Genomic DNA, 25,632 nt, shown 5'->3' on the forward strand with positions numbered 1-25,632 from the left:
CGGTTTGGCGGTCTTTGGCGCGGCCCTGCCGCCCGGTAGACGCGGTCGCTGTTCGGACTTAGCCGATCGGGAGCCTTCGCCCCGGTAGACGCTTACACGGTTGCGTGCGTGCAATCACGATGCGCTCAACGCAAGCGTCCTCATGTCGAGCTTACTGCGGCCATACGCTCGATCGCGAACAAACCACTGCACAGCGTAGCTTGAAAAAAAAAAGGAAAACTCAGCAGCTATTGAAAGCACGTCATTTACATCGCAAAGTCTGGTCGATGGCGTTGCGTTAAAATTCGCCCGGCCAGTTTTGTGTAACCGAACCTTCCTCCGGCCCGCGTCGGTTTTCGATGATGGGATCGCGAAGAACCGCTTTCCACCGTCGTGACGGTTCTTGCACCCGAAGGCGCAGCTGCTCGTCATGCCGCACAGATAGACGGCTTGAAGTTAGGTGACTGACACACGTTCCGAGCAAAACAAAAGCCGCTGTTCTTCACAGCAAGCAAAAGCGCAGTGTCGGCAACGGCGCCTGCCGAACCTACGGTGCGCGGTTGGAGCGGACAATATGGCGTCCGCGGCGGCGAAAAGCGCAGGTTTAAAGGGCTTTTGCGCGCGAAACCATCGACCAATGGGAAGAGGCGACGGGCGCAGGAGAGGGAGAGGCGGCGCTCTGCAAAGGTTGTCGCTACTTTAAAAATTTCCAGGGGCTTTAGTAATAAAGGCTGCCGGTGAGAGCCATTATACACGTCCTTCAAAAAGCGTTCTCGACGCCATTGATCCCTTCCCGCTAACAGGGCGCCAATGTAAAGGCGCGATGCAGGTTACCGCATGCGGCGGAACAGGGCGGAAAGGAATGCCAGGCCAATGGGACAGAGGGCGCCAACAGACATGGCGTTTTCCAGGTTATTCAAATACGTACACGCAGCCCGTGATCGGAGCTGCGGGAACACCAGCGTTAAACAGGAATATGAACGGAACACGTTTGGACTGGAAATATTACACTGAAGCCAGTGCGAATAGAGCTACGAAAGCAGCACGAACATACTGCCCATGAAAATCGGCTCCAGCAGTACGTTCCTGCAGTACATTCGACCGGTTCCGCCGGTCCGTCTTCGCCCATACATGGAAAGCTCGGAAGAGCAAAGCTGACCACTGAGAAACAGCGAGGCGCCACGAACACGGGGCCCGGCTGTAGGAGGGCCGGCCCAGATTGGAGATTCCTGCGCCGACCCCGAAAGGAACACATCTGGTCCCGCGAACGACGACGGCTCCGCATAGCTCAAGTGCCAAGGGTTAAATTATGACGGCGCTTACAAGGCGGCCGGCCCCGCGCAGCGGCGCCGCCTGGCGGGCCCCGTCCCGTGATTAAAGGGGCGCCCCAAACAAATGACACCGGGAGGGAATAAGACAGCGCCAATGGCCGTCGCTCCATCACCTGCGAGAGATGGGAGGAGGGGAGGGGGGGGGGGGCAGTAACGGCTCTTTTGCTGGACGAGAAAACCAGAGCGGCCGAAGGGAAATGCAGGGGGAGAAAAGGCAAGAAGAAACAACGGGACACGTCGTCTCCCTGGGCGCGGAAGGACGGTGCGGCAGCCGGCCGGTCGCACACCGGCAGGAAATAAAAGAGATGGCCCGCCGCCTCCTTTCCCGAACGAGGGCGCGCCGCGCTTCCCTTCGCCTTTCCTCCTCCTCCATCTCCTCAGCGTTCGCCCAACTCCCCGACGAAGTGCGAGCGGGCATGGATTGCGGTGCGTGCGCAGTGCCCACGAATTCCGAGCAGCGCAGCCAACTCGTGCGGGTCGCGATCGCGCGTACGCCGTCCAGCGCAGTCGACGGCGGCTGCGAACGGGGAATTGCGAGCGCCCCATCGGAGAACGCCGAGAAATGAGCCGCGTAGTGCTGGCGTCGGACGTCGCCTCTCCCATTACGGAGAGCCAGCTGCGGCCTCGCGCTGCCGCCAAAGACGCGACGAGCGCGTTGTTCCGGATCAAGCGCGAGCGCGCACTCTCGCAGCCCTCAAGAGGCCTACCGAAGATCCGAGCTAGAATCAGCGGCACGAGAGCGCGCGAGCAAATGAACCGTCACGGCAACCTGTCCCCTGTCGGCATACCTTGGGGCTCAGCTGCGCTTTGTGCGTAAAATAAATGCCACAATCTAGCGAAGAAAGCTCATGCAGGAGACCACGAGAGGAGTCAAGATATTCGCTGGGAAAAGCGTTCTCGCGCCAGTGCGCAGATTTTGCACGTACATGTGGGAATTTATATTTGTACACAGTAAAATTTTTAGACAGAATCTCCCTCATTCATCCTGTTTATCTGCCTGCTTCAACACCCAACTTTATATTCTCCTTTCCACCGGCCGCTTTCGGGGACAGAAAACTGAACAACGCAGCTGGGACGGCTGACACACCTTCCAAATTTTCTTTTCATTATGGAAGCGCTAAGCACCACCGCCACTGATCTCCGTGGGCCCCGAATCCATGCTGGGTTGCGAAAACGAGAACGGCAACGCTGACCCTCCGTTTAACTAGCGAAAGTGACCCCTTCCACACGTTCGTATGGTTGTCTGACCCGCTGGACATTCTATGCAACCGTTACGGTTCGAGGTTAGGCGATATATTAGTCGTCAACAATTACACCAACTACACATAGCCCCAAGTAAGACAAAAGAAACGACGATGGCAGCATGCATGTCTAATTCAGATTTAAAGCAAGACACCGCTGAGCCGTTTTTAAGTCCACACGTTTGCTGAGGGGAAGATTTGTTTTAGAGTGCGCATTCGAAAAAACGACCTACCAGAGACGAGGGAAAAAAAAAAATCAAACGCATGCAGATTTCCGTAATGTTTTTTTTTTTTTGCAGTCGTTTTTTTTTTATTTGCTCAAAAAAGGAGCTGCACGACTGGCTAAATTACCATAATAGCAATGACGTCTAAACGCTCCACAGTAACGCTTAGCCTTTCCGCAAAGACACTCGACCTTTTTGCTTAACAGGTTCCGGAAATTCGCAGAGCATTATTTCAACAGGCTCTGCCCTCTAAGCCCACCTAAATATCACAGCACAAACAGCAAAGGTTAGAGAAAAATATCATATACGTAAACTGACTTCTTCTCTACAGTTTCATCCTTGTTTAAGGGATCATAACTCTTGCAACGTTGTATCTCAAAGCCAGGCAGCACTCAAAGCCCCTCAGACCTCCAACAACTGTTAAACTAAATGCCACCCGCTCTCGTTACCATCTTTCTTTCACTCATTCTACCCTACTCATGCGTGTAGAGGACGGAGAGCTGACCGGCCAACAGAAAATAACTGCGTATACGTAAGCGACTGCAAGCCCGTCACTTTTGAGAGGCGCGCGCACGCACACGCGCACGCACACGCGCACACGTGTATGGGGCGCCGAGCTCCGGCAAGCCTCGAAGTAGCATATTACGAAAGAAACAAAGTAAACTAAAAACGCTTCCACAACAAGAACCATCATTGTGCTAAGAAGCGCGAGAGCGGAGCGGCGAAAGTCAGACGGGAGGAGCCCCCTCTCCGCCAGGGTGAAGACAAAAGGATACAACGCCGGCCGGCGCTTCCCTCCCGCGGAGGTGGGGCGAAAAATTCAAAGTAGCCCCCTCTCTGGGCGGCGGCGCATGAGAGGGCGACGCATCCATATAGCGGCGTCGGAATAACGGGAGCACCGTTCGCGGCCTTATGCCGCTCCTGCCTGCGCTACCATCGTCGGCGCGCTCTGCCGAGACGCGACGGAGCAGGAGAGAGGCGAGGAAAGCCCAACGACGAGCGGCGCAAGGACGACAGGCCAGAAGCGCATTAGGGAGAGGCTGGACGCCGCCGCTATAGCACCGAAGGCGGGCTCTCCGTATTTGCGCAACGCCGGAGCATTTTCTCGAGGGCCCGAAGCATTCACTTCTCCTTTGTTCTTCCATCACGCCGATACGCCGCTTCGCTTTCTCAGGCTTTCCTCCGGACCCGGCTGCACCTAGCGGAGCTTGCGCCTTTTCCAGGCGCGAGATGAGGTCAACAAAGAGCCCAAGGATTACTTGCCAACCTTTCCTTTCGTATGTTTTTGCATCCCCCTCCCCTCTCTTCTGTCATTATATCGCGCAGTTCGCTGTTTGTGATTCGCATCGCATAGAGCGTACACGCGTCGACTGGGAAAAAAGTCGCCGGAGAAGCGCGAAGACCATCGGCAGCAAAGAAAAAAATACAGTAAGCAGTAAGGAAGGAAGACGCCCACCATAGCGCACCTTCTATATATGTGCAAGCCATCTCTTTCAACCACGAGGAGCCTAGCGCAACGTTCCCAGCAGCAACGGTGGAACTCTGTTGATTTTTTTCCCCTTGAACCAACCATGAGCGATTCGCACAATACTTGCCAGGAAGGAAGAGAAATACGGGTCTCAACAAAGAAAAGAAACACATAAGTGACAGAAAGCAAAGAATAGGAATAGGGCAGAACAGCCAGCTTCAGCGGGGCTTAGGGAAGAGAACGGAGAAGAGGGGAAGGGACACCTTTAAGGCGGAAGAGTGGGATTCAGCAGGGGGCGGGGTGGCGGGAAATGCCGGCGGATCCGCGTGCCGCGATAAAAATCGGAATATACACCAACCGCGCAGAGCGAGGCCCGGGCCTCAGCTGCGGGCGTATTTCTCGACGCCGGTGGAAGGCGAGAAGGGGGGGGGGGGGGGGTCCGGCGCCTGCGCGCGGGAGATTATACCTCGAAACAAACGCCGCTGCGCGAAACGCCCGCCGAGCAGCTCCCAGTCCGTCGCCGCGAAAAGAGCAGCGAGAGGAAGGAGAGGGAGGACGAAGAAAGAGCCGCTCCTGCAAAGAAGGCTTTGCCGACAAGCAGCGAGCTCCCACGCACGCAGCAGCACGCCAACAGAAGCATCTCGAGCGTACGCCTGCGCGCGCCCGCAATATATCTCCGCGTCTTCACGGGAGAAATAAAGGAGGCCGTATAAATTTCATCGCCGGCTGCTCCGCCTCCTCCTTCGCGCCTTTCCTTCCGTCGACGCTCATAAACTTTACCCTAAGCACGGAAGCCCCGGCAGCGAGGAGAAAGATCCCCGACGGCTCCCTGCATCGCAAGAAAGATGGCGGGGCTCGGGCTTCTCCGCCTCCGGCATAAGAATGAGGCCGGCTGAGCGTCGCTGCGTGAGATTCAAAGCGATGAAGACGTCGGAATAACTCACAGACGGGGAAAATAAAAAGACGGGTTGCTCACTTGGTGCTAACGCAAAGAAGAAGAGAAATGGGAGAAGCTTGGCAACCTCAGTTAAGCCCTGAGGCCAGTTAACGGAGTTTTACACGCCACCTCAACACCATGGGCTGCGAGGCAAGCCGCACAAGAATGCAAAAGAGTAATTTCGACCACTGAGATCATGAAGCGTGCATCTAAATCAAGGAATTAGGGAAATTTTCGCGTTTCGCCTCCATTCAAAAGTAGCAACCACATCCGAACGCCACAGTCATCGAGATACGGTGCGGGGTATCGGACGACACTGAGGGGCAGTAAGGTGGAACCAGGAATTGCACGGTCAGATGACTTGTTATCAGTGAAAAATGTTGCTTCCCTAATGAGCATAGTCATTTCATTGAACAGCGAGAGAGAAAAACAAACAAACGGGAAAAACAACGAACAAGAACAGGTAGCCGTACGATGGGATAGGGCCCGACCTTATGTCTTTATCGCGCTGTTCAAAAGAAATACCAACGACCATGAACCAACTGCCAAACAAGGAATTCGAAGAGCCAATAACCCGTGCCCAAGCCGAACTGTAGGTGCTCGCAAATCTCCCAGCGTTTCGGGTGCAGGCAACGAAACGCGCCCAGCTAGAATGTATATGGCCGGCGTTTCCCCGAAGACCCAGTCAAAGGTTAATTGCGTGGCCCCAAACCACAATTATTTTGCGGTCGCTACTATGCACGTTATGCTACTGCAATAAGGGCGAGATCTCACAAAAACCAACGAATGAAGACAAACGAGAAGAGAAAGGCCAGCCAACCAAAGGAATCTTAAATAGCGATGCCCACCGTGCATACACACAGTAATCAAGTCATCGCAGATATTTTCATGCTCGCACACATTATTTGCGGCACCTGTGGCGCGTCGTCGGCCCCAGAAAATTTCGTTCGTCGCCAGGGCCATCGGGATAGGCAGCGAAGGAAGACAACGACAGTAGAAGCGGTGCGTAATATTCACATATCACCCTTGCCCTCAAGAAGCACCCTTTCCACATACACATCGTGCGGCTCACACAGTATCTGCAGAACTGCTGCCCGGCTGAAGGAGTGACCATGCTAGGCAGAGTGCTTCTTGTTTTGAACACGCGATCAATGCGAAGATTTGACCGTATAAGTTTCAAAGGCGCGGCTGCACAGAACGGGCGGTGGCCAGTCAGGCGCCGTGGCTATGGATCGTGTTCTCCGTGGAATAGCTTTCAATGAGAGAAAAACAGAAAACGAAAATAATGAAAGCCGTGAATAAGAACTAAACCAAGAGCTATTCTTTTTTAAACATGCTGAAATACTTCCCGACCAAACAGAGAATAAACAATAAAACAAGGAGAAATTGCGCCATGAACTTCAACTATGCAGTATCGCGCGGTCTATAAGGCGCAGCTAAGCGATGTATCTTGTAAAAGGCTAAACAGCCACCCTCCCAAGAAAAGACAGCCGAGAGCAAAAATTTTATTACAAAATATAGAAGAAAAAACCAGTAAAGCCCTTAAAGTTCGGATATCGCTATTCAGATTTACATAACTCTCTCGCAGATACAACAGCCCTTTCCTGCCCACAACTCTCCGTTTCGAACACTCCTAATATTGGAAACCGAACAATAGCTTGATTTTAAGATGCGTTTCTTGTTCGTTCTTTGTCGGAATTCATGCTGAAATGAACACCCATCAACTAGCAATCGAAATGCCGCCAAAGAAGCCGTGTATGAAGCTACAAGGATGTCGCAAAATGCCACGGCTCCCTGCTGATAACAGCTGAAATAAACGCTCGCAGCGTCCGAGCGTATGAACTGAAACGTTTAAAAGGAAACAACAAGGTATGGTTTATGATCTGTGGGGGTTTAACGTCCCAAAGCGACTTAGGCTATGAGGGACGCCGTAGTGAAGGGCTCCGGAAATTTCGACACCCTGGGGTTCTTTAACGTACACTGACATCGCACAGTACACGGGCTTCGAGAATTTCGCCTGCACGAAATTCGTCCGCCGAGGCCGAGATCGAACCCGCGTCTTTCGGGTCAGCAGCCGAGTGCCATAACCACTGGGCCAGCGCGGCGCCTTGAAACAAGTGAAGAAAGCCATTACGTATATGCAAATTAGTTTCAAGAACCCTCTCAAATGACGATCAAACGTAGACAGATGCCAGAAGCGCCATAACGTGCTTCTGGCATTTATTTAATCCCTGATAATCCTGCCTTCGTATATATGCTTAATACACCTCTAATTCTTTTTTCTTTATAGTGGGTTCCATGTAGTACCTTCGTAACATGGCTTCGGGAGCGCAGCTTTTTGCATGCGAAGCATAAAAAAGGAACCATGTAGAAAGATTTCCATGTCCGCGTTTTTTATCCCGAGATTTTGCTACAGCGTGTTTCTTGACCATGGGCACAGGTTGAAATGGGAATCTAACTCCATATAAATTATTTACGTATACAACACCTGGTTCCTTCAGGTGATTAGGGCAGATTAAACATGACAGACAAAAGAAGAAGGTACAAATATAAGCCCTAACACACGAATGACCCACACTACCGACCATTTATTTGTTTCTGTGCTTTTCAAATCTTGTTTCTGCGCGGTGTGTTAGAAAGGGCGGCAACGAAGTAAGGAACGGCAGGCAATGCAACGCTTCCCATTTACCAATTTCCCTGTCATCTGGGAAAACCTTTTCTTGCCGTGGCGTTTGCGTCGCGAGGGAGCCCCCGTAGCATTTATAGAAAGGCACAATTCCTATAGTCAAAAACCACCTCCTTTAACAACGCAGTGGGGAGCACAATGGCACATCGTCAAGCGAATTGACAGCGTTTCCACATCTTTCGCCATTGAGAGCCGCTAAAACATACAGAAACGTACGAATAAGATGTTCATTGAGCTTGCTTTTTCCATGCGACATGTCGCATGTAGTGGTTCAGGAAACGAAGTCAGTGACTCCTCCACTCTTTTTCATGCGCTCTCATTTCTTTAATCCCTGAACAAGAATCTATGCTCATCCTTTTCAAACACACAGCCGCACATTCGCATTCTAGGCCTGGTCTCGTGTCGGTCGCCGCAAAGCAATACAGAAGCGCCGAGTTTAAGAAGCACAAAAAAGAGAAGAACGGGAAGAGACTTTCGAAATTAAGCACATATGATATGCATACAGTGTTGAACCTGTTCCTGAAAATAACTGTTGATGAAATTTTATTTTAAGTCCAAGGTCTGGTGCGCTCGGATGCGCGCGTGATTTCCGTCTGTGTTAGAGATGGAGCTGTGTCAGTCACCAATCACCCATTCGTTCATTTAGTTGATGAGCGTCAGTCCTTTGCAATGGTGGGATCGAAGAAAAAAACCTGCCTGCTTCTTCCCGTTTGTTGACGGTATTACTTTCGTGAAAAGTTCTTAACATTTTACGAAATCTTGCACGAAATTTACAGTTAAAGAATAGGCGTTCTTGGCGCATTTGATGTAACTGTAAGGTTAGCGAGACCTCATTAAAACGTCTTCCTGTAATGTGAAGCAAGGCGTTGAAGAAAAAAATTAGGGAAAGCATCCCTCCTCCTGTAATAACTTCGATTATTTCTTTCTCTGTTCCTTTGATTCTTTTTTCTCAGCGCCTCGTTCCGAGACTCTACACCCCATAACAGCGCTTTGTAACGTCGGACGCCATGAGAGAGAAAAGGGAAGAAAATGTCAAGAAAGTGAGATGCTTCACCGCGAAGCACACAAGTCAGTGACACCTAGCAGTTCACTAAGGTAGTTCACACCATACAATGAATATATTAGCTCCCCATTTACTCGCCCTGCGGGACAAGCAGACCAAATCTACTCTTGACGCGCCACAGTAGCTCCCACGTACGAGGGGGTACCCAAAAGAAACCGGACTAAATTTTTTGGTCGGGAAAGCTTCTATGGTACCGCGTTTTGCCACTAGGGGCGCATAGAACGAACATTCCAGAGTCAGTTAGCCGAGTGCCGTCGTTGAAGGAGGTCAGACTAGTTTAGGCGGAGTTTTAGAGTGACGACTGTTTTGTGTTAACGTCGTTTTTGCAATGGCTGATTTTCGTGAACAGCGCGCGCCGGTGAAATTCTGATTTTTGCTCGGAAAAAGTTGAATGGAAACTCTTGAAATATTAAGAAAGACGTACAAGGACGATGCTATGGGGACGACTGAAGTGTTCCTGAATCGAATCTTGAATCAAAGCAACAATCATGCCAATGGAAAACTTCAAATTCACCTCGCCTCAAGAAAACTCGTCAGGTGAAACCAAACCTCAAAACAATGCTGATTTGTTTTTTCGACGTGAGAGGAGTCGTCCATTGAGAATTTGTTCCGCAGGGTCAGACAGTTAGCCAGGCTTTCTACTTGGATGTTTTGAAAAGATTGGGGAACAGTGTGCGGTAGAAGCGGCCAGATTTGTGGCGGTCGGGTCACTGGTTTTTCCATCACGGCAATGCCCCTGCTCACACAGCCCAGTCTCTACGACAATTTTGGACCAAAAATGGCATGACCCCTATTCCTCAACTCTCATACTCTCCCGACCTTGCCCCGTGCTACTTTCTTTGTTTCCTAGAATGAAAATATAGGTGAATGGAAAGCGTTTCGCTGATGTTGCTGAGGTGGAGAAAAAAACGACGGAGGCACTGTCAAGCATCACAAAAGATGAATTTAAACAATGTTTTGAAAAATGGAATGAAAGATTCGACAAGCGTATCATTGCAAGTGGGGATTACTTTGAAGGAGACTGAAGGTCTGTGCTTAAAATGTGAACAAATAAGTTCAAACAAAAATAAGTCCGGTTTCTTTTGGGTACCCCCTCGTATGTAGTCTACGAGAATAAAACAAAGAGGGAGAACACGAGACAGCTGTCGAATGCATAAAAAAAAAACAACTAAAGTTAACAAAAACGGCCGATGATTAATACCCGAACGCCGAGATAGTAATTAAACAATTCTCGGAAGGAGTAACGCGAGATGATAACGCCGCTACCATAAATGATAAGTTGGCTGTCTATACACGTTCACGTAAGTGCTAAGTACTTGATAATTATTTTTTGATGCCAAAATAACTATTTGCGAATCAACCCAAAGGAAACCACCATTATACCGTTCTATTCCCGCAGCAAAAAAGTAACTCCAGCTTTCGGGATAGATTTCAACAGCAATATTATCAACTCATCTGACTCGACAACGTTTTTTGATGCCGTTTCAGACGCTCATTTCAGATTTTACCAGCACCCAAAACTCTAGAAGTATTGTTGGTATTCGCGTGATAATCAAGGCGTGCCATCGCTTCCAACTCTCTAATCGTCGTACGTCGTATTACTCTTTCACACATAGCCCCCTTCTTGGTGCATATCCTCTAGAGGCACAAAAAAAAAAAAAAAAACTCTTCTATCATGCATTTCCCACCTTTAAAATCTCTCTCGCATTACCTTCAATCATTTCCAAGAACACGTTCTGGACATTTAAAAAACTCTAGTATTCTCCTCGTCATCGCAGCTTCATTCCAGGTTGACATCACTTAAAATCGGTCGACGCCGGTAGCTGTAGTGTATCCTTTTATGCGCGCTTCCCGCATCTTTTTGAGTTGTATTCGACTATAGCTGTGAAAAAAAAGGAATGCTCACTCTACTATAGTCGAGTACAATTCAGAAGCGAAGGGGTGAATGCCCTCAAAGGAGGCTCGTCAGCCAATGCCGTCGACTAATTTTCACGACGCCGCGGTTAATCAGATTAAGCTATGATTAATCCTCTTTCATCTACCATCACGTTCACTCTCATGCTAGCAGGTCCAAATGATTAACCTCGACGTCATAAGACCCCATCGACACCATTGACTGGAGGGCTTCCTTTCAGGGGAATTAACTTAGTTCTTCAGTTGTATCCGACTATGCGTTGTTCAAAGGAGCAACTAGGGGATAGAAATCACGATGGTACGTTGCGTTCCTTTTGAAACTTTTCCTGAATTAGCCAGTAACACGTACCCTGAATCGCTCGCATCTTCGTATCTGTTTGCATGCGACCCTTTCCGCTGTTCACTTAAGCAGGGAAGGCCCATGGGCCTTCTAGCCATTCTGCACAGTACCTAGAGTGTGTGTTGGCATCTGTGCGCGAGATGGCTCGCATCAAGTTCCTCCTCGCGAAGTGGAACCTATGGATCTCAACCAGCACTGCAGGCGTTGTGAACGCATATGCCAAGTTGTCACTTCTCTCTCACAAAATAATCGCAAGTTGCAAAGTCGCCGAGATAACATCCGCGTTCCCACTCGACTTCGCGCCGATATGAACCACAAAAGAAATTCAGCGTCACGGGGACGCCCTGGCGCTAAACCGGCGACAGGTTTGCAAAAGGGACTCATCGCCCCGAAGCACACCCTTTCCTCTGCTCGCTGGCGCCCTTCCTGACGCCCTGGGCGCTCAGACTAATCACGCGAGCGCGTCGCGGTGACGGATTGAATCGGCACGGGAGGAAAGGGTGGTCAGCGAGGCTGCCGGAAGACGGGGAGCTGGCCGGAGCCCAATGCGGCGGGGACAGGCCGGGACCCCCTCGCTGAGACCACAGCAGCTGGAATGAACGACGACAGACAGAGGAGAAGAAAGCAGGGCGGGCAGAAAGGAGGAGAGCGGTCATTTAGCGACTACGGCGGCCGCTTTGCATGACCACCCCTAGAATGCTCAGACCGCGCGATGGAAGCGAGCGTGCCGCAGACTTGGTCGGTAGCTTGAAGGGGGGGAAAGAGAATGAGGGAAGTAGAAAGGAAGCGCAGTAAACAGGCGATCGATGGGTCCGTGTGGGAAGCGCATGCGCGCCCACGGCGCGAGCCGGCGCGTAATTACGGCACCGCCGAGGAGCTCGTTTCGCGCCCCCGCACGAAGAGCCGGCCTTCCCCCCTTTCGTACGTCTCCAGCGAGGCGCGGGCACCCCCGTTCTGAGTCACAACCCCTCGGCGCGTTGACCGTTCCTTCTTCCCGCTTCTCTTTCCCGGCGAAGGCCCCGATATCCGGGCCAACCCGTCCCTAACGAACTCAGTATGCAGAGCCGCTGCTAGTCCTTTTTGTGCCGTTTTCCTCTGCGCGCCGGGTTCGTCTCGCGTGCTTTGTGTAGCTCCTATCCTTTCTTCATAAGCTGCTCCTCGCTCGCCCTGCGCTATTGAGGGGACCGAAACTTTGTACTGTTGCGAAAACACGCGGCAATGCGAGATAGCACGAGTAGAAACAAGATACAGAATGAGACTTTAGCGATTTCCGTAAGACAAGCAAGCGTCGCTGCCGTGTGGAAAGAGCGACCTCTGAATAGGTGCCCTTTGCGAGTTCTTCCATGTTTCGTGCAAACAAAAGAGCATACAAGAACGCTACTTCAATGCCTCTTGAGCCCCACCTCGCGCTAACTCGCTACGCGGACTGCCTGCGTGAGCGCTAAGAAGGTTCCCAACGGAGGAACAGGAAAACAGACATCTACCGTCTCTTATCCATGTGGACAGCCGAGAATAGTGTCGCACTGCGCATGCGGCATAATCGAAAGAAGGTAAAGCTTTGGAAAGCAATTTTCTTCTTAACCACGAGCCCAGTTATGGAAAGAGTAGCAGCAAAAAAATACAACTTTAAAATGACATCGCTGAACGAAAAGCAGGCATCGGCACATCACTTTTTAGTCAAAATTGGAACAATACTAATTCGACGAAGCCTATGCGAATCGTGCTCTGCCGTTTACGTTGAACACCGACGGAGACAATGAGCGCAGATCTAGGTGCACTGGCTGCGACATGTTAGCTAGCGCGAATAAAAGAGCCGACAAAGACAGAGAAACAAAGACAGAAAATTTTGTCATATATAGCAAAAAACCCGGCACGTCGCCTTGCAGTGATCTTTACAAAGTTGAGATTCTTGCGCATGCGCAGACGTGATTTGGAGTATTGAGAATCTTTTTCTTAAATGTGTATTAAACTGCAGTTGATGTCTAGCGTGTGTCCCGTCTGTTTCTCTTTCTCTGTCCGCTGTTTTATTCGCGCTAGCTAATAAAAGATCGCTTTGGCACGTTAAACCCCCATAAACCATTACGTAACACAGGTGAGACGTAAAACATAAACTGAAATACCTTTGAGCGCAAGTTTAGCATGATCTAAGCTCAGCACAACAATGCTAACAAAAACTGAAAAATATATTTTACGAAAAGAACAATTTGGGATGCATTGGGGAATCGCCACAGATAACTGTACAAGTGACTAAAGCACTTGCAGGCGCCTTGGGGGTAAGATATTAAATTTTGCGTCCAAGCACCATCTTTAAGGGCGCCTCCCAATACACGCAATTCCTACCACGAGTCTAACCAAAGAGACAGCCCGGCGGTCTTTCCCGAGCTTCTCTGAGAATGAGAAGCCGCGCTCTACAATGAGCGCAATCTGCACAGTTATGAGGTGAAGCCAACCGAAGGCTAGCGAAGCGGGCCGTGAAGGGGACGCCAAAGGAGGCCGGAAGGTGCGTTTCTTGCGCCTTGCGCGAAGAGCAGGGGCAGCCAGCATGGCTTCTGGCCGCCCTCGCTCCGGCCACTCGCCTTCAGCGCCCATGAAAGAGGAGGGACCGTCTTTGGTTTTCTACTTTTCCAATCAAGCGCGTCACCCGCACGGACAAGCAATTCCAGGGTCCCCCTTCATTCGCAGACACGGAGCGCACTTTATTCATTCCGCAGATCGCGCGTTTCTCCCTTCCTCCCTCGCCGGCCTTTCCTGCACATTTTCTTTCTCCTTTCATCCCTTCTTCTCCCGTTCCGGGTCCGACGGAAAGGTCTGAGGGCAGCATCGCCCACCTCGTCGCTGCCTGGTCACCCGACGAGCGGCCCATGCTACGGGGAGAGAAAAGGCAGACAGCATGGCGGCGGCTCTGCTCGCGGAGGGCAAGCGCAATGGTGGCGTTCGGGAAAGGAGGAAAATTCCCGTGCCGCTGAATTCCCTATTTCTGAAGTGAAAGGGGACGGGCGGTCTCCAGCGACGGCTCGCTCCAGCGTGCATCCCAGCCGACACCCCTCCGTCGCACTCCACGGCCACCGTGTTCGCCGCTTTTTTCCCATCGCTGCCAAACGGAGCAAGCAAGCGCAGCTAGCGGCACCTTCCCTTCCCATCCCTAACGCCCCCTCGCGCCCACCCGCTCCTTATTTCTTTCCTCCGTTCTTTCGGGGTGCAAGGAAGAAGCCAAGCGATGACGACAGAAAATAAGGCGAGCTGCTGCTGCTGCTCGCGGATATTGAAAAAAAGAAAAAGAAAGAATAAAGGGAAAAGGCAGTAAAGGCGCACGACAAATGCACAGAAGAAGAAAAAAAGGGAAGGGTGGAAGGGGGGGGGGGGGGGGGGGCTTCTCGTAAAGGGGAGGTTGGCGAGGAAAACGACGGGAACGGAAAACCGGCGCGGCGCCTCCGTAGAAGCGAGACGCGGGGCCACGAGACATTGGCCAGAGAAAAGGTGACGTATTCGGGGCCTCCGGCGAATGGCATTACGGCCCGCATCTGCATCGGAGAAGGAAGGCATCGCAGGCCTCCCCACTCTCTCTGCGCGATTTCCTTCCCCCCTTTTTGTTTACTCCCTCCCCTTTGGCGGCTGCAGCCTCTTCCTTTTGTCCCGCTTCATTCCCCAAAAAACGACCGCCTCGAAAAGGAAGACCCGCATGCTGAAAATAAAATTACATAACACAAAGAAAAAGAGAAATGCGGGAACGAAGCGATGCGTCGTTGCGAGAGGCGTGCCGCGAAGGCTTGCAAAACAAAAAACCAACGACGGCGAAACGCGGGAGCAGCCAAGAGGCGAAGCGCGCAGGAGGGATACAGGAGGGGGTGGAGGGACGCGCGGGAGCGGAGCACACACAAAAGTTTGCATCCTCGGCGCTTTTTTCCATCGAATGGGAATGCATTTTTAAAACGCTCCACCCCCTTCAGCGCGCTGCGCCTGCGCGGAGGACGGCGCTAGCGAGGAGAGAAAAAAAAAAATCGGCCGCACCGAGGGGGACCCGCCGCGCGTGCGCACACGCGTTTTAAAACGCGCCGACGCAAACGAAACAGGCCGCAGAGGCCCCGGGGGTGGAAAGGGGAAGGAGAGATGGAAAACGGAAATTGAAAGCGAGGGCTCCAAAGGCCTCCCTTTCTTCAGAAGTCTGAAAAGGACAGGGAGATGGAAGTGCGTAGCGAGAGTGGGGAGGAGAGAGAGAGCGCCACACGAGAAGCCGAGAATCGATTTCGCGAGCGCAATTGCAATCCACAGTGCGCATGCCCGGAGGCCACCTTTGGAAATTGAAGGCTGCCCAGCATTTTCCAACATACCTCGACGTCGACCGGGCGCAATTTTGACGTGCGTGGTTGAGGGAGGAGGCAGCGATAAAGACACCCACACAGCTGCCGCCCTCCGAAAAGCAGCGACAGCGGCGAAAAATAGATAGGTAAAAGCACGTGCGGCTGCTTGCGCCTTATGTGCAACAAAGGACAGCGTGCTTACGCTCGTGGCCACCCACCTGAGCATTACATTCGGGAAACAGTGCATGTAACTAGTATCGCATCATAAAAACAGAAATAAAAAGGTCCTGCATAATACCGCAAACATATCGTGAATAGTGTAAAAATACAGCACTAGCACTGCAGAGAAATGGCTTCATGGCATGAGCGACTATGTACCGCCTCCTTTATGTGTATGCGCGCACAAGGCCACCTGAGCTACCCTGGCGCAAAAAAAAATATATACTCAGTGCCACGATACTCATTTTTGCACCACACAAGTGTTATGAGACCTAAACATAAGGAAAAACACGTGCATAAACTCCACAAGAAACACTCTTTTTTGAAAGCCGGGTGACGTTCGGTAATCAAGTTCTTCATAAGAGGCAGCAACAACGGCAAGCTGCTTTCCCCGCATCACGAGTGGCCCGTCGAGGAAGCATCCTGCCAAAAAAAGAGGGCGGTACAAGAGGGGCCCTTCGCGGAGGTCAGACGTCCGGTTCTCAGCAGTTAGTTGCCCATGGTCCGCCTGACAGTGTAATTAAAGAGTGGGCAGAAGGCGCGGCAGGAAATAGGGTTACCTGTTGATAACTGCGGCGCTTGCGACCTTTGTAATCATAATTAGAATAATCGAGCAACGCACGGTTGGTTTTATTCAATATTTTTGGACTTAACAATGGCAACAAGTGGCCTCTTAAATTAGACGGCTGGCGCCTTGTCAGGGGAGTCCCTTCTGCGCAGCGGGATGGTTCCGCTTCATCACGCAAGGAATAAAAGCTGTAACAAGGACGCCAGCGTCTAACGTGTAGAAACTCTCCCTCTGATATGTCCTTCACTTCGCGCTTGAAAATATACCTCTAACATCTTATTCAATTTCTCGAAACGTATGCTTGATGAGCAATGAAAAAAAGCTTCTTTCCTGGGTATTGCTTGTCCCCGATGTTATATCTTTAATAAAAAGAAAGCCAGCCTAAATAAACGGTAACCAGGTTGCTTACACGCAAAACGAAAAATAAAGGTATCAATAAAGACGTCAATCTAGCTTTAAATGCAAAGCTATTCTGTCCTTCAATCTGAGAAAAAAAAGAGAAGAAAAGAAAAGCTGTCAAGGTTAGCTGTGGTACAAATGCTCCTTATCCCGTAATAGCGAGCACGAAATTAGGCATGCCTAAAAACAGAACAAATACCAGCGTACAGCGTTACAGAAACACTCATGCAAAAGCCAGGCACAATCCTCCAATGGGAATTTGCTCACAAATTAGTAATTTTACGTCGCCGATTTACGCCTTTTGCCACATCTCTTTGCGAACATGTGACTAGCTAGCCTGGGATACCGTAACTCTACTGCATCAAACAGAATAAATATTACTACGCAGTGCACATGCTGTTGCTGTTTCGCGGAAAGCGATCGAAAGCAAACTTGTAATATAAGGACATACCGAGGACACGACGCCGGATTAAACCAAATCATGCTCGCTCATTTGGAAGTACCTTGATAGAAAAAATTTCCCGAGCAACAACCACTACCTACCTACCGCAAGAGTAAGGCTAAACTATAATGCTTTATATTGAATACGGTAGAAGGAAAAAGAATGTACGCCCGAAAGAATTAAAAAGAAAAATGAGAACGCATAGTTTTACGAAGAACAGCTCCGGTGAAGGTCAATGTACTCAAGAGGAAAGACCTGAGAGCGTTGAGCTCCGTGTCCCTGCGTCTCAAAAGAATCGGTTACAGACCGGCGAAGCGAAAGTTCCCGCCAACCGAGGTTTAATGGGCTGGCTCCGCCATGATCTCCGTCACGTTAAGAAGGAAAGATATGACTGTGAGCTTCCTGCACTAACGAAAAGTCTATTTTTAACACAAAGAAAAAAAAAGATCGAACTTGTACAAGGACATGAAGCCTACACCCGTCTTTCGTGCCCGAATAGAGGGCCCTTTTATTGCACGTGCTCAATGCATTTCAGAGTAAGTTCCCCTGTGCGTCAAGATTTTTTTTCTCCTCCGCTCCTCACCACATGTGTGGCGAAAACAAACGGAAACTAAATTGAAAGTGAAGGCTCTGACCTGGTGCTTCTTGGAGAGGCAGTGCTGGTTCGGTTTCAACCGATAGATAAATTGCTATGGGATGTCATTAGCTAAGCCTTCCTGATCCTCGCGTACCATTGGCGATAAAGCGCGAGAAATTTTCGTTAATAAAAGACGCACCAATTTCAAGACGGGCTTTTTCCAAATCAGGACAAGTGCCTGGCTTTGATGCTACTACGGTTGCATACAAGTCAAGAAAAAGCGGCTTTTCGCAGTCAAAGGACCGCCTTCCAGTCAATGGTGCCGGCCAATTCTTATGAACCTGCTAGCGTGATTATCGTGGCAATGCACAGTACAGTCACAATGCAAGGAGAGACCCATCCCCGCCAATGCAGGGTATGAACTGTCTCCTTTCATCTGCCGCTCCCTGCAGTATGTCACGCTACCAGATTAATGAGAACCAGCCGACGCCATTGTCTGGAAGAAGGTCATCTAACGACGAAAAGCTGCTTTTTCCTTGACTTGTACTCGACTATAGTCCCGTGGTAGGCGCATGATGAATGCTGGTCTGGTGATCATGCAACTTCCTTGCTGAAGAACAACGCCCACGGACACATATTCTCGAATGCCGCGAAGTACGGGAGGATATAGGCAGGCATGCATTTACAGCAGGTGCTTCGAGTGATGCAATGCCATGTAAAGTTATGCCGAAGCTCACAGACGGCAAGGGCATCTACCACAGAACCCCTCATATTCAACCACTGCTAGAGCCATTTCTTCATAAGCCGCATAAACCGCGACAACAGACGGATGTTCAAGCCTTACAACGAAGTTCACGGAACTACCGAAAATGCATGAAAAAATGCATTACAAAGTGGACAACAAATTGCACGATACAAACGTCTTTGTAGTCCAACTTAAACTAATGTAAACGCTGTTAAGACGGCACGGCGGGAAGCGACCGGGTCATTTCGCGCCTTAAGAGGTGTCCGAAGTGCTGGTAAATCTCGGCGCAAAAGACATTTTCTCTACCGCTATTCAGAAGCACAAGGATGCTTAGTCGGCCGGTTATCGAACCCTTTGAACAGGTGTGACTAAAGGCACGTCCTCATAGTGTCGTGTCGGGGTAAGCGGACGATTTTGAACACATCCATCGCAAAAGAAAAAAAGAAAACTGAAAAACGACAAACGACCACGACATTTCTTCATATATTTGAAAGTTTCTGTACAATAATGACAGGTTAAATGACCTGCAAAGGTACAAATTTTCACATGGCTGCGAAGAGACAGCGCAAGTGGAAAGGAGCGCTACTACGGAACCCTCATAAACGGCTGCTGGAAATTCGATAGTTCAGCCGTATGTTGACGTGGAAAACAGCACATAAAGGGTTCGTTTAACAACTGTTAATTGGCGCAAATGACCTTGCCATAACTTTAAATCGCAGCAGATGTTCATATATATATATAATCTGCCGGCTGCTGCCAAGGACTAACTGTTGCACCCCTTTCCTAGCAGACCAACAGATGACCCTATATATATTACATCCCGAAAAGGACTAACGGTTGTCGGACCCAGATATATCGAAGTCGAAGAAGACTGGAAAGAGTTCGATATATAGGCTCATAAAGACTTATATGTACCCTAGAATCGAGAATGCATTGCACCTACGCTAGCGACGCGTTCCTTGCAGTGACGTGTCGCCCGACGGCGTGCTGGCAACGCACCGCTCTGTAGGCTTAGGTCTAAGTAGCTTCGCATCGAAGCCACTGCGGATGGTGTTTTGAAACTAGTCACCGCCATTCACAAGATGTCTAATAAAGTTACCGGAAGATTATAAAACTATCCCTCATTAAAACTAAGGTGCAGCTGGTTTCCGCAGCGCCTTCGCCAAAGAAGCACGGCCCGCTAGGACCGCCGTTAGGCTTTGGTTAGGCTGGCTTCACCGCATGACAGCGAGGTGGCGTGTAAAATGAGTACAAGGACCGAAAGCCACTCTCAAGCCCATTCAACGTTCATCTCTTCACGCGGTTACAAAGCGGTAGCGCTGCAAGCAAGGCGTCATGACAGCGTAGCTGACTGGTCCCCGCGCGCGTAAAATGATCACACCTGCCGTTAGGAGAAGCGCCACTCGCAGGGGAACGACACGCACTTCAATATATCAAACCACAAGAAAAATTGCAGTTCAATATACAGCGCTACTTTCTCATAATTTCACGCAGCATTTTCAGGAGATAATCAGTGCGTTCGATGTATCTGGGTCCCATTTATCCGGATTCTACATAAACAACAGTAGCGCACGCTGCTTTATTCGTTACAAAATTTAACGATGCATTCTACTTATTATTCTTTTCTACTTCAAAGATACACAGTTCGCGTCTTGAGACTTTCTACAGTGGTAGCACGACTGTATCAAGCTGTGCCAGTGTTGGCAACTTCCATGCACCATGCTTGAGAAAAAGAAAACCACGCGACAGGTGTGCTTAGGCACAGTGTTTGACTTGCAAAGATCCGGTAACATATCAGTTGAGGTTTCTTTTACTGGTGAGACGAAGTCGAGCCAATAAGCACCTGCGAGCCGCTCACACATTAAAAATCGGAATGCGCACCCTCACGCGCACGCATAATTCATACGCGTCAACAGCAACAATTCCGTTAGTTCCTGCTACCACCAGCCACAGCATTAATCCTGCACTACGATGCATTACATGCAGCGTTGCGAGCAGCTTACTCAACTGAATCGATGTTCCGCACCTTCTGTTCACCAGGTGCATAGCTTTTTCGTTTCTCGCGACACTTACTCGCTGCGCTCCTCAAAGAACCGATCGAGCGAAGCCCCCGGACACGTGATTTCGGCATGAGAGATGAACGTACACGTCACGAGCAAGGAGCTCGATTGTTCACGGCGGTAAGTGCCGTAAGCGTCTGCAGAAAGCGTTCGCCCGGAAAACACTGCCACGACGTCGCTGAACCGACCAAGAACGTCACTCTCCCTCACGGACAACGCACAGTCGTCAGCGTGCTTCACATGACAGAGACGATCGCAGCCGATTACTGTACACTAACATGCGACGCTTTCCGGCCCGAAAGAGAGAGTGACACACCGGTCGCTGTTCGAAGAACGACCGTTCAGTAACCCCTACGTTCCGTCACAACATTCCTTACCGAAATACACACTACCATTTACAAAGCGGAGAGCGTTTGCTTTGTGCGCACCGTATTATAACCATACTGGAACGAAGATGGCTCAGAGATGCTCCCGCGCCGATCACAGAAACTAACAGTTCGAAATCAAGGGTCAATCCAGTGAAATAGCGATAAAATAGTCACGCGGAGCTTCTACAGGTCTGGTAGTGTCACATTAAAAGCGCGAACATGGTCAACCAACAGCAGGAGTTCACCAGGGATGCGAATGAAGATGCGTCCAGGGAGAAACCCTAAAAGCGCACTGATCTGGAGTGGTCCAGCGCACTGCTTACAAAAGTGAACTTCTTACAGAGGTAAACCTGTCGTTTACTTTCCGATCGGAAGAAAGCATTCTCAATACGAATCTGGGCGCTTGCGCTATCAAGTCAGCATTCCATGAAACGATGTCGACCTACCGGATATCCTAAAGGGCTTCAGCGAACTCATCCGATAAACGGCACCAGGACTGAACCTCACACGCTCGAAGAGCAACCGCACCCAAATGCTGAAACCAAGGCTCCTGTATAATGAGCTGAAGCTCGCTCGACAAATGGCGAAATTTTTAGAGGGGAGAAAATGTTTTGCATCTCAGCAGAGAGTGAAAGAGAGTATTTCGCATGTGACAAAACGATTTCCTCGCTTTCGTGGGGCTTCGCGCTATTCGGAATTTCAGCGCCTTGCACTCTTCTGATGTACGACTCGAGTTGAACACAAAATATATACAAGAAGGTCAAACAGACCGCGGTTTCCTTTCCCCTAGGAGCGGTTAAAATTATTAAGCATTTCGGCTCAGTATTCTTGGTAGTAAATTTCGAAACAGGAGTGCAGTCACTTAAAAGCACTGCATTGGGACCGACCTTCGGCCAATATCGCAGCGAGGAAAATTAAAAATGAAGTAGAGGTAAGCGAAGAAAGGTAGCTAAGACGTCACGCCCCTCACTAATCCACGGGAGTTTTAGGGAGAGTAAAAAAAAACGGCCAACTTACTCGGCGGTCCTGAAACCGGAAGCGCGATCCACGACAACGCAGGGAAACCCGCGCACCAGGCACAGCGTCCAGCACGATATCGCTGTTTCCAACGACGCCCGCACGAGTGACACACGAAACACCTACCGAGAGCGGTCTCTTCCCGGAGCGCGCGTGCGCGAGAATATGAAGCCCGTAGTCTTTCTTAGAAACATCTGCGTATCAAACCAGGCAGAAAGGAGGCACCCTTCCGCGCAGAAAAAAAAAAACAATACAGAAAGAAAAAGATCAAGCAAAACAGCCTATGCTTAGTTGCTATTTACCCTTTCCTAGAGCGCGCGCGTCGTGCAACGCAAATAAGTAAACATGGAAAGGCGGCGGTGATCCATTTGCGCAGAGGCAGCGAACGACAGAAGAAAGCGCGCGTTGCCCAAAGAGCTCGCAAAGAGCTGCGCCGGCTGAAGATGACGTCTGGGTGCCATCAAGCACGCCACCTGTGGCAAGATCAGGGCTGCGGGCGGTTGCAAATCGCGCGCGCCCATTGTCGCAGCGCGCGCGCGCGCCGGGATGCGCCGGCGGCGCGCGAGATAAGCTTGTCATCGAGCCGCAGGGCGCGGTATCGAGGTTGACAAAGACGTGGTGCTCGCCCCACAATCACATAAAAACGCGAAATACACATCGTGCAGTTAAAAAAAAAATAGTAAACATCAACGGAAAGTATTCGGAGACTAGTGCGAGAGAAAAATAGTAACGGGTTCAGCGAACCTCCCTGTAACGGTGGAGATTGACAGCAACGTTAACGAAGGTAAACCAGGTAAGGTGGTAGTGATGACAAGAACCGTTGCGCGACCAAAACGGTCGCGCAGTCTGGACCAGTGAAGCGGCAGGCGTTTGCTACACAGCAGACACGAATACGCCTGTATGGGAGTAAAAAGGGAGTAGCCTGCCCTCTAGCGGACCGCCTTTTACAAAGGGAAGGGCGCTAGAGGACCGCTTACTGCCTCGTTACTCCTTTCTGCTCGAGTGTACGAGGGTGCTGAGAAGCCAGTGCGGTCCCAGGAGCAACGGCGCGCGAGAAAACGTTCCACAATAATACGCAGAAGGGTAGAATGTTTGGCTTATTGGCGACGCATTATTAAAAAGCGTTCAACGCGGAAACACAAGACGGTCAATGAGGCACACAATACCAGCACTAAGTCTGGAAGTTAGCGGTAATCCCGACTGTTACAATAGTGGCTATGAGCTGTGTTAGCGACCGTGATGTATGCCGAACTGTCCGTCTTGTGTTTCTGCGGTAAACCTTTTTATTGACATATTAACGTGTGCTCCACGATACGTTACACCCTTATTAGGACGACACAAAACAAAATTATCCTGCATAAAATATTGCCAGACAGTTACAACTCCCGAGCAACCCTCGGTCATTAAGAAGGAAACGCGGCGATTAAGGCAGAACTCTACAATAACGCTGGCAGAAAGATGTACAATCCAATAGCGTGCGTAGTACTCCGAGAGAGTGCGGTCAGTAGAACTAATTAGCCCACAGAATAGAAAATTATCAGCGGGACTTTCATGTGGAAAGATAAAAAGCAATAGCAAAGATGTACAGCATGCAAGAACATAACCAAAAGCGTCAGCGGCGCGTCGCGTCAAAACGACGACGACAACAATGCATATCAAACAAATGTCCTGCGCAACATGCCTGTGTAGGCACGACCTATTAGCGCTGACATTGAGAGACAAGACTCACAGTGAGCTTCTAATGTCCATAAGCGCGATTACTGAAGTTACAGCTGTTCTATCGCAGGCGTAAAACTGCCTGCGAGCGCCCGTAGTTTGTTTCTTGCACTACCCAACCCAAGCCGGGATAGAAGATGAGGCAACACGAGACTAGGGCAAAGCAACGTCACGGCATGTCGAACAATCGCAAAGAACCTATCTTTAGCACAGTTAAGGGCTATCACCTGTTACTCCACGACTTGCACACAGAAATTACTGAGGCAGGCCGTAGCAATCCTACCTCTCAAGCATTACCTGGCAAAAAAAAAAAAAAAAGGAAGTACAGTTGGACAACGTTATAACGAAGTTGAAGGGGCCCGGCGATTACTTCCTTATAGCCGTGGCTTCGTTATAGCCGTGGCTTCGCTATAGCCGAAGTCGACCGAGCTTCCAAGGGGAATCGTCATTACTTCGTTATATCCAATATTTCGTTTAAACCCGTTTCGTTATAACGTGGTTGAACTGTACTTATGTGTGCATTCGGCACGTCATCGGCAGGATCGCGCACAGGACACGCGCCAATGTCGACGGGACATCGGAACAGTGCTGCACTTAGTCTTATGTGCACCTGACTGCCCTTAACAGAAAGGGCCCATATTTAAGATGATAAAAAAAATCTAACTTCCTCAATACCGTTCCTGAACCCCTCATCGCGCAGAGAATGGATAACAGGCACCGCGCGACACGCAAAACCAGAGTAACGACGACAGGCCAAGTCGCGCGCACCGTATGCCAAACCAGTGTCATCCGTCGCGCAAACAAGAACCTCCGGAAGAACGCCGCCGGAACGCACAAAAACATTCGCGCTTAACGTCTCGTAGTCCTGATTTACAACGGTCGTTAGGCATAGAGGCACGACGGCCGAGTAAACAAGCACGAGCTTGGCAGGAGCGCCCCCGATTCCGGGCGAGCGCCGGTGCGCAAACATTGTAAATAAGGCGATTATCACGTGGAGAAGGCGAGATCGTCACTGTTGCAAAAGGGCACGCGAACTCCCGAGCCAGATGCGCCATGGACGGGGCGCGAGAAGCTCCAGAAACTATGGCAGCTCAACGGTGGGTGGTGCATGCCGGGACGACAACGGCGTAGGTGTTGCATACAACGCATAAAAACGTGCGGCTCGGAAGGTAAACAATGCACGAGCCGAACGGCGCCAGCACAGTACCCCCATCAGGAATAGCAGCTGCGGCGATGAAAACTTAAGCAAGCTGTAAGGCGAATGAGTGCATAAATATGCCGCGCTTAACGCGGCTTCAAAATGGGGGTTTGCAAAACAGGAGAGCGAGCAGAAGGAATGCGAAACTTTGCCACAGCGCGACGAGGAAACAATACCAACAGCAAGCGCAGGAAGAGGCCAAGACGGAGGACAGAACTCTGAAAGCGATTCAGCCATATAGTGAGGCCAACGGGCGCATATAAGCAAAAAAGAGAAAAAACAAGACCGGAGGTAGAGCAATGCGCACGCGGCGGTTGCGGTGGAAGAAGAGAGGGCGTACACGCGGGCAAAAAGCCAAAGAGAAAGGGAGAGAAGGCAACGAGCGAGGAGGGAAGAATGGTTTACGGTTTCTCGTAATGCGGAAATGAGCCCAACTAGACAAGTCCATTCTCCCTCCGTCAGCCAACAAGGGCGGCCGACCCTTGGTGCGCGGGAGAAGGCCTCTAACAACGACCAGTACACAGAAAGGACCAAAGTTCAGCCGCGGGCCCCATCCCACCGACACTCCTGACAAATAAACTTCAGATCTGGCGTCGTACGGCGCCACTGTCGCACACAGAGAACAGATCGGGCGGGGAGGCGGAGAGCGTGGTATGGTACAGGGTAACGCAGCAGTAAAAACGCCAACCGAGAGAAGGGACGGTAAATTACGACCGCGCCGTTCAAACAGTGAGCGCGCCCGCATCTGCAACAGCCACGTTCCGATCCTGGCTCGCTTACTTCCTCTTCAAATCGTTAGTCGCCGCGATTTTCCGTCCTGTTCCGGGCGACCTGCCTCCCCC

At 50.5% G+C, this 25,632-nt stretch overlaps 1 protein-coding gene and 1 pseudogene across 7 annotated transcripts in view; one reads left to right on the forward strand and one right to left on the reverse strand.

Moving 5' to 3' along the window:
- The window catches only part of LOC149340314 (uncharacterized), a 628,908-nt gene that overhangs the window by 275,243 nt on the left and 328,033 nt on the right, over window positions 1–25,632 (reverse strand). The window contains exon 1 of one of the 6 annotated variants that reach the window (XM_089549067.1): window positions 21,877–21,982. The exons of the other annotated variants lie outside the window; for them this stretch is intronic. The gene's annotated coding sequence lies outside the window, so the exon portion shown is untranslated. Of the gene's footprint in view, window positions 1–21,876; window positions 21,983–25,632 lie in introns of those variants that run through there. 6 annotated transcript variants of the gene reach the window in all.
- The window catches only part of LOC149340316 (uncharacterized), a 41,553-nt pseudogene that overhangs the window by 12,211 nt on the left and 3,710 nt on the right, over window positions 1–25,632 (forward strand). The gene's annotated exons all lie outside the window — the stretch shown is intronic.

The sequence above is a fragment of the Amblyomma mixtum genome, chromosome 6 (genome assembly GCF_055824585.1).
Source record: "Amblyomma mixtum isolate Tamu chromosome 6, ASM5582458v1, whole genome shotgun sequence".
NCBI lineage: Eukaryota > Metazoa > Arthropoda > Arachnida > Ixodida > Ixodidae > Amblyomma > Amblyomma mixtum.